General features: G+C 34.8%; 1 long non-coding RNA gene across 2 annotated transcripts; it reads right to left on the reverse strand.

Annotated features, from left to right (window-relative positions):
* Positions 1-449: 449 nt before the first annotated feature.
* LOC149144365 (uncharacterized) lies at positions 450-7,903 on the reverse strand. Of its 2 annotated transcripts, none has more exons than XR_016264669.1 (4): positions 7,166-7,903; positions 6,939-6,997; positions 930-1,004; positions 450-624 (listed from the first exon to the last, which is right to left on the reverse strand). It is a non-coding gene; the product is annotated as an uncharacterized LOC149144365 (long non-coding RNA). The 2 variants fall into 2 exon arrangements; XR_016264668.1 differs by lacking the exon at positions 450-624 and adding an exon at positions 762-844.
* Positions 7,904-11,791: the final 3,888 nt, after the last annotated feature.

The following is an 11,791-nucleotide window of genomic DNA, read 5'->3' on the forward strand; positions in this document are numbered from 1 at the left end:
TAAATTTTTATTAAATAACAAAATTTTAAATGTAATTTTATGAGTTATTTTTCATGTCAAAGTGCTTGGTATATAAAGTATTCATGTGAGAGTAATGTGAAGAGTAATTTTGTGAGAGTAATGTGAGAGTAATTTTGTGAGTTAATTTTTATAGTCATTTTGGTGGGTAGAAAATGCTATGCTGTGAAAAAGAAGTAAATATGTTCAATCAATTTTTTTTAAACACAAAGTTGAATAATTTTTATAAAAGCATTAAAAATAAAAAATCATTATATCAGAAATCATATTTTAAGTGACTTGTATCATAAAATTATTGTTTGCCAAACAACTTAAAATAAAATGTTAAAATTAAAAAACTTGTAAAAATAAAAATAAAAAAGAAAAAAGAAAAAGACAACTATCCAAGACAATGAGACTCCTCCAAGATAGCTTTGGCCATGCTATCTTGGAAGGTTGGGAGAAGGGGTCAACCCCCTCTCCAAAAAAAAACTGATTATTATTGAAGTATTGTTTTTGAGTGGTACATCAAAAATAATAATACAATTTACAATTACAAAGATTCCTGGTCCTTTGCCAATGCACTCCCCTTCTTGGTCCTGTTCTTTCCATCTACCTTCTTGGTCCCTGCATACCATTAAAAAAATTATAATTTTGATAATATTTTAAGATAATCAATAACAAACAATTAAATATTTTTTTAAGACCAAATCAAAATTAGTCCATTAAACATGGAGTATGAAATTGCAAAACAATTCCATTTACCTTCTCATATATAAAAAATTTTTGTTACAACACTCTCCATCTGGGTTTGAGTGGAAACGCTTCTGATCTATTTTTTTAATACCTGTTTCATATAATAAGAAGCTTCAAAGTTGTAATAATAATTTTATTTTAAAATAATAGTTGTAACTAATAAAAATTTTACTCACCATTTCATATGCAATTCCATATTCTCATTTATAACTTCTTGTCAAAAGCCCTCTCTCCGTCCACTTGTTTTATGCCTGTTCGATAAAATAGGAAAAATAAATTTTTGGTTACAAATATACCATTAGATAATAAAAACAAAAACAAAAAAATTAAATACCTTTTCATATTTGATTAAGAATAAAAATTAGTTCATTGTAAATTTCACAGAGATATAATTCCTTCCTGGAAGATAATTTAGGAGCCATTAACGCACTTCAAGATTGACTGATTCAATCAAGCTAAGCAACTTGGTAGCTTAGCTTAAAATAAATAACAAAATACATTAAAATAAATTAATTACGTTAAAAAAACATGTGCCAGACTCTCTGATTGGTCATTGCGCTCACAGAATATCAAAATATATTTAAAACATGTATTACATTCATGTGCCACGCTCTGAGGGGAGGTCATTGGGCTCACACAAGTCACTACAGTTGCCTGGCCTGGCCTCAGTAACTCAGTAAGTTGATGGGAGAGCAATCGAGGGCCTACAGCACAAGACAAACCACTGAATTGAGTCTGTTTGCCCTACAGCACAAGACAAACTACTGAATTGAATTGAGTCTGTTTGCCCTACAGCACAAGACAAACTACTGAATTGAGTCCGTTTGCCCCTACAGCGTAAGACAAACTACTGAATTGAAATCTGTTTTGTCCTACAGCGTAAGACAAACTACTCAATTGAGTCTTTTTTGCATTAATAGCGATGTACACCCATTATAAATTCTGCTGAACCGGTACAGTTGGGAACCATACCCATTGTACAATTCAGTATGTTTTACATATGGTACATCAATTGACCTGTACCATATTTGATCAAACTATCTATCAAAGTCCAGAAGAGCTTATTTATGCATGATTAATTTGTTACTTTGAAAAGCTACACAACATTCAAAAAAGATAAAGATATATTCATTGTTGATTATACAGGATGAATATAGTGAATTTGCATCAGAGGATATGTGCAATTTACCTTCAAGAGCAATAGAAATATATTTTTGGGTTGCCTTGAACAATAGAATATTCCCCCTACAGGCATCTTATGATATATCAGTTTGGAGAGCATCAGACTGAAGATATATTTCAGGTTCCTGGAAGAGTAGAATATTCCCCATACAGGTATCTTAAGGATGAGAGAGAAATAATAGTAAAATAATTATTGGACATGTATCAGATTGTGTCTAGTAAAAGCCCCTGTCTATCCAGTAGTGTGACAGATCGGTTTGGGGAGCATCAGACTGAAGATCTGAAGGTTGCATGTTCGGTCCACACTCACCACCATTGTATTTTTGTAATTCATTCTTTAAAAGGTTTGTTGAACACTAAATCGATAAATGAAAGCAATACAGGGAATTACTATGACAAAAGAAAAGTTCATTCCTGTAACAGGCATCTGTCAAATACTTGTAACAGAAGGTGAAACTAAATGACTTCATTAACAACTTAAGTTTGTGTATCCAGTAGTGTGACACCTACATTTGGAGAGCATCAGACTGAATATCTAAAGGTTGCATGTTCCGTCCACACTCACCACATTGCATTTTTCTGTAATCAATTCTTCAAAAGGTTTGTTAAACTAATTAGATAAATGTAGGCATTCCAAGGAACTACTATGGCAAAAGGAAAGTTCACTCTACATGGCAAACTGCAACACTCAAGCAGGCATCTGTCAAGTACTTGTAACAGAAGGTGAAACTAAATGACTTCATTAAGTAACTTAAGTTTGTCTATCCAGTACTGCAACAGCTAGGTTTAGCGAGGGTCAGACTGAATATCTGAAGGTCCTCACTCACCACATTGCATTTCTTGTAACTCATTCTTCAAAAGGTTTGTTGGACTAAATAGATAAATGAAGCAAATCCAAAGAATTACTGTGACTATTAAAAAAAAAAAAAAAATCACTGTACATGGCAAACTGTACCAACGCAAGCAGGCATCTGCCAAATACTTGTAACAGAAGGCTGGCTCTCACAGACTTTTGAAGTGAAATATGATGCCTTGAGCACTGACATGAACACTGGTCAGGCAAAATCAGTAGCCTATTGCTTTTCAAAGTAGAAATTGATTCACAAAGAGAAGCTTTTATGCATCTATGATAAGGAAATCCGAAATATTGACCCTTATGCATGTTGTCGAAAAATTCAAGCAATATTTATCCGGACAACACCTCAAAATTGGAAGAGCATGAAACTTTGAAGTATTCATTTCTTATATATGCTATCTATCGTAGAACTGGGATAGAAAAAAAATTATTAGCTGTATGTGCAAAAGATGAGAGGGCAGCTGATAGGCTACAAAACTCCAAAAAAACCTAGGAGGAGGACAATGGGTATGCATTTCCAGGCAATCTGATTTTTTTATAAGAATTGCACATATCTAGTACCGAAATCCATATTTTAACAAGGCGGAGATAGAAGAATGCCAATCCTCATCTGCTGTTGGTCAAAAGTTGACATTCCAGTGGTACTAGGACATTCCAAGGATCTGGAACTTCTCATGCAAGCTATTCAATCAAAGTCCTGATAAATAAGGGGATTTAGGCATTGCACAAGTAGCAACCTCTTGATCCACCAGCAGCAGAGATTGACCATCTTAAATCTTGCCCTAAACTTGAAAGACTTCTCGATTGGAAAGAAGATGGCAATTCAGTCTCCGTAAATTGCAATGGTTTTCAAATGGGAAAAAACTTTACCCTAATTAAACTCGAGTGGATCCAAATGGTTGTTCATGGGAGCTAGACTGTGAATCAGAACTACGCATTGGTATATCTACCGCGGCACAGACACCTTATTTGGACATGGTAACAAACTATGCAAATGACCAATTATCAAATCAAAATACTGAGTGCTAGAGACTGATAACAAAGTGACCAACCAATTATCAAATCAAGACATTGAGTAGCGCAGACTGATCACTAAGTGACCAATTTTAAATCAGAGGGAAGATACACAACCGATTACACTGATTAAGAAAACAAACAATACCATATACGTATACATAGAAACCCCAAGTACCCCAGATATAAGTTATAGATAAAGTTTACTGTTCGTCCTCACAGCAAGCTATTCATAGAGCAATCCTGACACCCTTTCTTTGTGAAAAATCTAGACACGTCACGAGAATTGTGTGCCATACAGCAGCCCAAAAAGTCTAGACACTTGATTATGATTAATCGTGTGAGTCATCAAATAAAAAGCCTGCTAATAAAGTCATCAAGCCTTTCTTCCAGAAAATTATAGACACACGCATCAATAAACTGTGTATTCTACGCTGCAAGACATGCTGAATTGGGTCTGTTCTGGTTAATAGCAATATGTCAGCCCTCCATCCCTAATTATTGGGTGCACAATAGGTGATCGTGTCAATTAAAATCTTCTCACCATTGGCATCCAACCAACCAGAATGACCAGGTTCATCTGAATGTTTACTGGCCAGATGCTCTTGCACCCTTTTCCTCCCCACCATCCAGAATACCCCTCTTGCTCATAGCTTCATGGCAGATCCTTTTAATTGACATCCACTTTCTGCATTTATTTAGCTTAGTTGAAGGGAAAACCCCAGAAGAAGGGATAGAAAGTAGATAACCAACACCAACAGTTTGGTTTGACTGCTCATAATACTGGCCAGATGCTCTTGCACCCTTTTCCTCCCCACCATCCAGAATACCCCTCTTGCTCATAGCTTCATGGGCAGATCCTTTTAATTGACATCCACTTTCTGCATTTATTTAGCTTAGTTGAAGGGAAAACCCCAGAAGAAGGGATAGAAAGTAGATAACCAACACCAACAGTTTGGTTTGACTGCTCCTAATACTGGCTCAGGATACCTCATAAGATGGGTTACGAAAAAAAAGGTTCACAAGGGTGGCTCAAGATACCTCATAAGATAGGTTAAGAAAAAAAAAAATTCCCAAGGGTGTGTTACAGCACCTTACTGGTAACATCATCCTCTTACATCCATGCTCATTTCTGGCTCCATATTTCATCTACCTCACTGGTGGATTTCTCATACCTTTAAAATCCCTTATAGGCTCACTCCTAAAGTATATTTAAGGATAAATTTTAAATTAATTGAATTTCTATCTTACTGATTTGAAAGTCCCTTACTGGCTCATTCCTCAAGCAGTTTTAAGTATGCATTTTAAATCAATTATAATAAAGTCAAAAGACTAAAGGAATTTGGCTCATTCCTAAAGCAGTTTTAAGGATGCATTTTAAATCAATTATAATAAAGTCAGAAGACTAAAGGAATCTGGCTCATTCCTAAAGCAGTTTTAAAGATGCATTTTAAATCAATTATAATGAAGTGAAAAGACTAAAGGAATCTAACAAGTGAATGTACCCTAGGACCTACCTACATTACGCTCCTATGTTATAATTGTACAGACACTGAACACAGTGAAGGGACCCTGTTTAAATGCTCCTAAGTTATGACGGTATATAGACACTATATAGTGCAATTAAAAATATTCAGAAAGTGCGAACATTTTTACATTTTCTTTGTCCACTTTAGCAGGAGATGGACTATGAGTTGGGATAAGAGTTATCCACCAACCATGGTTGGTTGTTATAGGAAGGGGGGAGAGAATATTTGGGTGGTTTCCTTTTGGTGAAGTTTTTCTGCACTATTTTTGTACCTTTTAGGAGGGTTAAATCTTTAGACTATCCATTCCTCAGCAAACTCATCAATGGATAACCTGGCACTTCCTTGTAAGTTATGAGGGAACCCCAACCACATTGCTGTAGGGAAAAATTAATAAATGGAACTTGTTAAAGGCATAACATATATGGATGGAATTAGATAGATAAGAATGTACTTGTAATTCTTCTAAGATCAATATGCAAGGGAATGCAAAGCATAAACGCTAGTGTATTACTCTCTTAAATTGAAAAAACCTGAAAGGCATTTTTATGGGCCTGGGTTACAGAAATGTTTGCAGTAGTAGACTGAATAGGAAGGAAAATGTAAGAAGTACATTTCTTTTCAACTTTTTCCAAACCATTTATGTAGGGATTGAATATTGTGCAGAATGAATTGTACTACTAGCCTCTACATATTGAACTTCTACAAAAGGTTTCTAAGAAGACGACTCTGGAAACCCCAAAATCTTTTTTAGACTTGGTTATTAGAGGGTTTTATGCTAATGCTGAATCAGCACAAATAAGTTGAAATTTCATAAACAATATTCAAAAAATAAAACCTAATAAACAATACCAAAAAAACAAAACCCAAAGAATTTGAAGAACGAAACACATCACAGATTATGAAATAAAACCCAAAGAAATTGAAGAACCAAACACATCACAGATTGTGGTTCTGATCAGGGAATGCAGAATTATTTGTACTACTCGCCTCTACATATTGAACTTCTACAAAAGGTTTCTAAGAAGAAGACTCTGGAAACCCCAAAATCTTTTTTAGACTTGGTTATTAGAGGGTTTTATGCTATAATGCTAAATCAGCACAAATAAGTTGAAATTTCATAAACAATATTCAAAAAATAAAACCTAATAAACAATACCAAAAAAATAAAACCCAAAGAATTTGAAGAACGAAACACATCACAGATTATCAAATAAAACCCCAAAGAAATTGAAGAACCAAACACATCACAGATTATAAACTTCTAAAAACAATTTCTAAGAAGAAATTTCTGGAAACCTGAAACCTTATTTAGATTTGAACATTCAAGGGTTTTATGCTAACACTAAATCACTCTCAATTTATTGAACTTTGATAACAATACTCAAAAATTAAAACCTATTAGGACATAAACAATACCAAAAAAAAAACCTAAAGACAGAAACATAAAAGAACCAAACTCATCAAAGATTATAAAATCTTTCCCAACCCTTACATGCAAATTCAATTGGGAATAAGAAGTTTTTAACTAAAACCATAGTGCATATGTCTCTAATCCCTAATCTTATGAGATAGGACAGAAACCAAAAAGTTAACGTTAATCTCACCTGTAATCTAAAAAATACACCGCAGCCCTGTTTTCCAGGATGGTCATATAGTTCTTCACCTGCACCTCAAGAGAAAACGGCACAAGTTAATCCAAAGAAAAAAAAATATGATAAAACTTCTGGTAAAAACACTAATCTATCCATGAGATAGTGAAATACAATTATGTCATCTGATAATGTATTTAAATCTGATAATTTAAATACCAAATAGATAAAACAGTACCTACCTTCTCAGTCTTCACAATTAAATCAATCATCCCGTCTTATGCTCATTGCAACATCGTCCTCCCTCTTTTGCTCATTGCGACATCGCCCTAGCTCTTTGACCCAGCAAACAAGTTCCAACCTCTCAAACCAGAAGCAAAAGAACAGCAAACAAACCCAAATCTACACCAACCACCAGAACCAAAAAAACAGCAAACAAACCCAAATCTAGACCAACCACCAGAACCAAAAAAACAGCAAACAAACCCAAATCTAGACCAACCAGGAAAAGAAAATAAACAGAAACAAAATAGATAAAAAGTAAAAGAAAATGCAGACAGAAATTAAGCATGGCCATGCTCCAGGAAAAAAAGAAAACACAGAGTATCAAAATGCAACAAACAGCAAAATCTGTCCTGCTCTTCTGTCTAAACCCAACAAATTCCAAAATCTGTCAGGCTCTATTATCTAATTTGTTCTACCAATCTCCTTCTCCGCCAAGCTCCAGCGAAAAATAAGCCCACCATCTCTCCAATCTTCTGCTTTCTCCTTCTCCGCCAAGCTCCAGCTAAAAATAAGAAGGCCACCATCTCTCAGATCTTCTGCTTTCCACTTTTGCTCTGTCGGCCAAGGTAGCAAATGAAAGGCCAAAATTCTCCACTCTGGCTCCTGCCGGCCAGGCTAGCAAATGCCTACCAGCTACCATCTATCAGATACTCTACAATCTTTAGCCTTCCACTCTTTCTTGCTCTGCCGGCCAACCGTGTAACTGTGATAATATATATCGGATTTCAAGAATTTCGAAAGTTTTTCCCTCTTTCAAATCCGCCGCTAGCATCCGCACAGAGCCCAATGCCGCCTTTGACATCAAAATGTGTATTTAAAATATGATCTGCACAGAGACCAATGTGACCGTTGAAATTAAAATATGGTTATGTGCATTGAACTGTGCACCATGTACTTGTAACCTGTTTTTATTATTATTTATAGTTTGGAGTGGTTTATTTGTTATAAAAAATAATAATAATAAGTTTATTAATCATTAAAAATATTATTTTTATGGATTTTATTAAAAAATTGATATTAATTTTAAATAATAGATATATATATTATTTTTTAAGAGTAAGGTAATGTATAGGTTTATGATAATTCATAGTATTTTATATATTATCATTGTAAAATATATAAATGAAAACAAATATATTATGAGAATAAAATATATAAAGGAAAACAAATTATAGATATAAATAAATTGTATTTTAAGATAAGTAAAGTGTAATGTATACCAAGGTTCTACACAATTGCATACAAGACACCCTATCAAAGAAACTAACTAGGAATCTCTCTCAAATATTAGTGAGTTTGATGTGCCTAGAAAGTCCTAGATGTCCTCACACCTTCATTCTTTGACATTATGCCCTATGATATATTTTCAAAAGTATAAACATTTTTGGATCTCCAAATTCCATGAAAAAAATATGAATAAATGTAGAGCACGAAATTGGTGGTTTACAAACATCCAATCCCGTAAGCAAGCCTCAATAGCTGTAGAGTTCCAAATTAGCACTATAATTTATGATATGTAGTGATTAAAAAAGTTTTAGAGAAGTCATAACAAGATCTTTGTGATGAGATTCTATTAATGGGAGATTTACATAATAACCATTCCTCGAAAAGAGAATCTCTATACATATAAATGTTTACTAAAGGTAGAGCAGGAAATTGGTGGTTTACAAACATCCAATCCTGGAAGCAAGCCTCAATAGATGTAGAGTTCCGATCAACACTATAATTTATGATATGTAGTGATTAAAAAAGTTTTAGAGAAGTCATAACAAGATCTTTGTGATGAGATTCTATTAATGGGAGATTCACATAATAACCATTACTCTAAAAGAGAATCTCTATATATATGAATGTTTACTATGTGAGCTCAAATTAGGTTCTAATCAAGAAAAATCACTGTGCTCTATATGTATAAAGAGAAGTTGAAAATGAGATGTATATGATGATACATTGTTTCACCTATGAACAAGTATAGCACAAAAGTACTCCATTCGACCGTAAAGTACAAGTATAGCACAAAAGTACTCCATTCAACCGTAAAGTACAAGTATAGCACAAAAGTAATGGATTCAACATAAAAGTTTGAGTAGCTAGTCTTTTCAACTTCTTAATAAACCAAATATGGAATGATATAAATAATATATTAAAACACAACCAAAAAATCAATACAACATCTTCTAAACAATGCAAAAGAAAGAAGACTTGGATGCAACAAAATAACAAATGGTTTAGGAAATGGGGTATTTGCTCGAACACGTGTCCCATAAACAATAAAGAGATAAAAGTTTTTATTATGGATAATTTCCACAAGCTTACTTGGGATAAGGAGCTAGGGAGAAAGAAAAAATACTATATAGAAGTGTTTAATCTCACTCATAATCATCAACAAAAAGCATGTACATAAAGGTCAATATTTCTTGGAGAGCCAAAATTCTTATTGCTCAGTTAAGGACTAATTCTCATCAACTCCGCTGTGAAATAGGGCGTTGAAAAAGGCCAAAAGAAGTGTGGGAGGAAAAAGTTTGTATTTTTTGTTCTTCCAGAAAAGTGAAAACAGAAAAGCACTTCATTTTAATATGTGAGGCCTTCAAATACAACAGGGAAAGTTATCCAAATATTCTAACAACTAGCTCTTGGGATAATCTATTTAGCGAAGGATTTGTCGATAAGCTGGGAATGATTATTGTAAGAATTCACAAAAAAAAGGTAGAGTACATCAACCAAATGAAAAAGCAATCCGTCCCATAAACTATCTTTAGCCTCGTGAATGTTAAAATGATTTTCTTTTCTTTTTTCTTTAATCTATAATTAATCTAAAATAAGAAAAAATCAGCTTATAATTTATGATATGAACAAAAAATTTCGTGCACTAAATATGTTGTATGAAACATTATTAAATTTAAACAATGTCTAATCATTATTTTATAACAAAACTTTGTTAATATTATGTAGAATGTGAAAAATTAAACGCTTTTGCTCATCGCAATTAAAAATTATTTATTATTTTATAAGAAAATATTTCGTTCGAATTTCCTGCTTCTCGTTAAGTTAACGTTATAGCCTTTATCGAATAGTGGAGATGAGGCTTCAATTGTTCTGTCACCAGCGTTACCAAAGTTGCTTTGGTCTTAACGCAAAGCAACCATCGAGGAGGAGCTAAGTCCATTGGAGAAGATTGGTCGGATCTAGTTAGGTTTTCTTATCTTCTAATCTTATCTATTGCTTATAGGAAAAGTCTAAAACACTTTAAAGTATTGTTCTATATACAGCTACTTATCCAGGGAATTAGTATTTATCCGTAGATACCAAATTCTCCAAAACACCCTGTTGTACCTATTCCTGTTGCAACTCATTCTCTTGTCTATGCAACTCATTTTCTTCCTTGAGTTGCTGCTTCAGCACATGCAACTCCTTCTATGTTATGTTCTCTTCCTTCGTATGATCTCCATCTCGTGTCGTCAACTCATAACCTGAGTCTCTGAAGTTGCTTTCATCACAAGTGGATATGCTTGAGCTTGCAACTTTGTTTCACCTCTGTGTTGTCAACAACCTTCCTCTTGCGTTCGTTGGATCAGTATGTTGTCTTCAGCTGTTGTTCATGGTGTTTCTTCCTATGATATTGTTCTCGTCATATCTTGATGTCCTTGTCTACGAACAACTTGATGTTTTCATGGGTAGGAAAGTTCATAAACACTTGATCGACTACATCCCCAAGTGTGCTCTGAACGGTGTCTTCGACTCTGCTCTCTTGGAAACCATTGTACCTGTGCTGCTGAGAGGCAAATGAACACCTATGATACCTGGAGACATGGAAACACTCATGGCAAGCAATAGGTCAGTCGAAAACCAAAATGAACTTGAGGATTGATTTGCAACATACCTGTGTGACTGATCATGAAGGTCACGCAATTTCCGCCAGGAGGTTGGGAGACGGAATGCCAAAACTGCACAAGGCATAGTCTGGGTTGTCAGGAGGCTGACTGACTGCTGGAACTGCGCAATGCACAGTCCAGCCTGGCCTACTGAGGACTGAAATTGTGCAATCCGCAATTTCAGTCAGTGGTGACATGCAACCAGCAAACTTCATTGTGTAGTTTCTAGGGCCAACGGGACACTGCCTCCAAGAATTGTGTAGTACAAGCCTGGACGTCAGTGCCTGGCTAGACTTGCACAATTTCTAGAGGGAAGGCAGAGCCTTCGCTTCCGAAAATACGCAGTTCTAGCCGAACAAGGCACAATCCGAGCCAAGACAGCCCAGTTCGGCTGACGGGCAAATGAAAACGTGAGACGTGTGAATGCATGACGAGATGAGTGCAAACAAGAGTGAATGATCATTCATGCAAACAACAAGTGCAGGATTCAGGAAACGAGAAATCATGTAAGTGTGTGAAACGAGTCGCCACAATGACGACGGTCCGTGCAAAAACAGTTTCATCCATGCAACAGCAGTGAGATGTTAACGAAAATTGAAATGATGCTAGTACAAGCTAGTGTGCATGTAAACAACAACAAGTGCTCATTGAAATTAAACAGACAGGACTCACACAAAGCGAAACACAAAAAGAGACAAAATCATAGCGCAA

The sequence above is a fragment of the Pinus tabuliformis genome, chromosome X, assembly GCF_031772625.1.
Source record: "Pinus tabuliformis cultivar Carrire ecotype Pingquan chromosome X, CPIR1, whole genome shotgun sequence".
Taxonomy (NCBI): Eukaryota; Viridiplantae; Streptophyta; class Pinopsida; order Pinales; family Pinaceae; genus Pinus; species Pinus tabuliformis.